Here is a 4573-nt window from a genome sequence, read left to right as displayed (position 1 = left end):
TTTAACAACTTCAACCTAATGTTTATTCAGTTCTGGACCAATTTCCAAGTTTGCATACGAGGACTTACCAGAATTGTTATATGTTGTTTCCGGCCTCATTTAAACTTGCTTTGATGTGTTGCTCTTGTATGCATCATCTCTTGCCATGAGTAGCTTCATGTAGCCTTGTCATGCATCATACTTGGTTGAGCATCATGCCTTGCTCATGTGTGATGTGTTTACCTTGGTGTGTGCTTCTTCTCGATAGTTCCCGTTTCATTGCGATCGTGAGGATTCGTTCGTCTACGCTTGGTTCGTCTTCGTGGCTTCATCTTCTTCATGGACTCATTCTTCTTCCTAGCGGGATTTCAGGCAAGATGACCGCTACCCTGGATCTCACTACTATCATTGCTATGCTAGTTGCTTCGTTCTATTGCTATGCTGCGCTACCTATCACTTGTTCTTCAAGCCTCCCAATTTCCATGTCAGCCTCTAACCTTTTTCACCCTTCCTAGCAAACCGTTGCTTGGCTATGTTACCACTTTGCTCAGCCCCTCTTATAGCGTTGTTAGTTGCAGGTGAAGTTGAAGATTGCTCCATGATGGACAGGATTATGTTGGGATATCACAATATCTCTTATTTAATTAATGCATCTATATACTTCGTAAAGGGTGGAAGACTCGGCCTTATGCCTGGTGTTTTGTTCCACTCTTGCCGCCCTAGTTTTCCGTCATACCGGTCTTATGTTCCCGGATTTTGCATTCCTTACGCGGTTGGGTGATTTATGGGACCCCCTTGACAGTTCGCTTTGAATAAAACTCCTCCAGCAAGGCCCAACCTTGGTTTTACCATTTGCCTCACCTAGCCCTTTTTCCGTTGGGTTTCCGGAGCCCGAGGGTCATCTTTATTTACCCCCCGGGCCAGTTCTCCTCCGAGTGCTGGTCCAAACTGAGCGATGTCCGGCGCCCCCTGGGCAACTAGGGTCTATGCCAACCCGACGTCTTGCTCATCTAGTGTGCCTTGAGAACAAAATATGTGCAGCTCCTATCGGGATTTGTCGGCACATCGGGCGGCTTTGCTGGTCTTGTTTTACCATTGTCGAAATGTCTTGTAAACCGGGATTCCGAGACTGATTGGGTCTTCCTGGGAGAAGGTATATCCTTCGTTGATCGCGAGAGCCTATCATGGGCTAAGTTGGGACAACCCTGCAGGGTATTATCTTTCGAAAGTCGTGCCCGCGGTTACGTGGCAGATGGGAATTTGTTAATGTCCGGTTGTAGATAACTTGACACCAGATCCGAATTAAAACGCATCAACCGCGTGTGTAGCCGTGATGGTCTCTTTTCGGCGGAGTCCTGGAAGTGAACACGTTTTTTGGGTTATGTTTGTTGTAAGTAGGAGTTCAGGATCACTTCTTGATAATTGCTAGCTTCACGACTGTACCGTTTGCTCTCTTCTCGCTCTTATTTGCGTATGTTAGCCACCATATCATGCTTAGTCGCTGCTGCAACCTCACCACTTATCCATTCCTTACCCATTAAGCTTTGCTAGTCTTGATACCCATGGTAATGGGATTGCTGAGTCCTCGTGGCTCACAGATTACTACAACAACAGTTGCAGGTACAGGTTATGCAATGATCATGACACGAGAGCAATGTTTGCTTGTTTTGGAGTTCTTCTTCTGCTTCTTCTTTGACCAGGGGATAGGTTCCAGGTCGGCAGCCTGGGCTAGCAGGGTGGATGTCGTTTGAGCTTCTGTTTGTGTTGCATCCGTAGTCGGATGGTGCTCTTATGTAAGATGATGTTGTATTCGTGTGGCATTGTATGCCTTTTGTATGTATCCCCATCTATTATGTAATGTTGATGTAATGATATCCACCTTGCAAAAGCGTCTTCAAGATGCGCTTCTATCCTTGGTGGGACCTTTGAGTTCCTCTTGGATAGGGTCGCATCTTGGGGCGTGACAAATAGCGTGGTATAATAGATGCGCTACTACTATTCTGTTATTAGTAGCGCGGTTTTCAAATAGTAGTAGCGTGGGTGGCATCCACGCTACTACTAAATTTTTAGTAGTAGCGCGGGTGCCACCCAGGCTACTACTAACTTTTAGTTTAGCGTGATACTAGTAGCGTGACTACCCGCGCTACTAGTAGCCAATTTACCCATGCTGCTAGTAGCCTTTTCCCTAGTAGTTAATAGTGGCTGATGTAATCACCCCCATATAACAAAGAATGGATGATGAGATGGATGGGGATGACCCTCTTCGGTTCCTCAATACAGGCGCCTATGACGGTGTCTTAGATATGATGACTCAGCCATATGACAACTCGGGCTATCAACATGCTGATGCCGAGATGGATGATCTGCCCGGGCAGGAACATCCTAGCAGGGTTGATTGCAAGAAGTCTCTCTTCACGCCTCATAGGACATGCCTGAAGATGCCGCCTTAAGACATGCTCAACTAGTCGAGGGTCGTACAGTGCTTATCCCGACAACACTAGGAAAGGGTTAAGGAAGGGTCTAGAAGGTCAGTCCAAGAAAAAGGAGAGGAGGGAGACCAGCGAAGAAAGGCTCTGCTGCCTATAAACAAGCCAAAGCACATAGTAGCTAGATGGCGGATTTTGAAGAGCGTATACCCGTCAAAGGTGCCGCCATATTCCATGTCACGGGGGAGCTGATGCTACCGCCAAAACCACTGGAGGCAATATCAGGGGATCCCAGGAGACTGCACGACCATGTGCTATCGATTGAGAAAATCCTACTAGCCACAAAGGATCCAGGATATCTGACATACGTGGCTCGTATGCCTGAGGGAAGTGCTACTCAACACATGGCCCACGGAGGTGTTCTTCCTGCGGTTTGAGCATATCTTCGAGATGTTTCTGACAAGGCAGCTCGATTTTACAATAGTCCTCCTTTTTTGCGCTACATATGAGCTTCGTCATGAAGAGAGAAGAAGTCTTGCAAATCTGTGTGGAGGATCCATACTACATGCACGAGTCCTTCTTGATTCTCGGCCAATTTGAGCATAAAACTGCTAGGGAGTACCTCGAAAACTTCATGGTACAGAATAAGGAACAGGAAATTGTCCTCCTGCCTTAATTATCATCCAATAAGTCAGTGCCCGACAACCCTTTCGTACATTTCAATCATTCCTTCTCGCTCATATGGAGAATAATTTGAGGTGTTCTTTTCCCTGCAGCAACAGGCGCGCCATCCTGATCATTCTGTTCCCGCGAGTCTCCCACGCCGTGTATTTCGACCCTAACAGAAACTACGAGAAGAAGGACTACACCCACGTAATGAATATTCTAGATGATGCTCTCCAAGGCTTCAGCTTGAGGGGTGGCTACTTGCAGGTCTGGAAAGAAAGGAACAAGAGGACGGGTTTCTCGCATAAAACTAACTTCTGTTGCATCGATGTCCCGAAACCAAGCAGGAACAATGGATTCTACGTCCTCCATCTCCTGATGGAGTTCAGAAGGAATCACCAAAAGCTTGGCATGACAAGAAGAAACGATGATCATATACGCAAGTGGGTAGAATCTCATGGAGAAGCAGATTATAAACTTAGAGATGGCTTCTTTCGCATCCAGAGGGACATGGAGATGATCATCATGAAAGAAGTCGTCGAAGAGAAGGGAATGTTCCACCACAACCCTATATCGGGAGCTGACGTGCGAACTCGCATAGGCATGCAACGTCAGGACCTCATGTCATTCCAGAAGCTAGGGTAGATCCTCGATGATATGGAAGGATGGAAGTTCTAGTGATTTACGATGCCAATGATGATGATATGTGTCGGTTGAACTTGTATACTTTTATAGCGATGAAACTTTGTTATCTCCACGGTCCCTGCCGAACTTGTGTAACACTACTTTGTTAGTTTGGGTATGATGACTTGCATACCTCTAGTTAATTAGTTTGCGTACGATGAAACTGCATTGATTATTTATACCTCTAGTTAATTAGTTTGCGTATGATGTTGCGTATCCCTTTCTTTTTCTTGTTGCTCAAGTATAATTTGTTGCATATGATTATACATTCTCTTGATGAAGATGCATCTATAACAGGCACCTAGATTCTTGATGGCTAAGGAGTGTTATCTCGTGTACAAAGGGAAGGTTCCAAGAGTGTACAACGAGTGGCTTGAGTGTCAGGCGCAAGTGGAGGGGGGTCTTGGGCGCCAGTCACAAAGGGTTCAAAAGCAGACAAGAAGCAGAAGCTAGTTACTTGAGGTTCACGCTAGGGCGAGAGAGGAGTCATAACCGTCGCCTCATGTACTACATAGTTCCTCTCTCACTCATAGTGATAGATCTTCTCGCGTATATCATTGTTTAGACGGATGACGATGTAGTTGCAAGTATTCGAGACTTGTATCGCTATTTTTGAGATGATGATGAGAGACCACTTTGTGTTGGATCATGATTTGATGAGCATATTTGTATTTATATGCTATGATTACATTTGTATGTGTATGATATGCTAAAGATTATTGTATAAAGCATGTTCAAATAATACAAAACAAACATGTAGAAAAAAAGTCAGAAACTAATAAAACTAGCAGTAGAGAGGGGAATAAAGTTAGCAGTAG

This window comes from Triticum dicoccoides, chromosome 6B (genome assembly GCF_002162155.2).
Source record: "Triticum dicoccoides isolate Atlit2015 ecotype Zavitan chromosome 6B, WEW_v2.0, whole genome shotgun sequence".
NCBI classification, from domain to species: Eukaryota; Viridiplantae; Streptophyta; class Magnoliopsida; order Poales; family Poaceae; genus Triticum; species Triticum dicoccoides.
The sequence above is the reverse complement of the archived record's forward strand: the minus strand, read 5'-3'. Positions refer to the sequence as shown.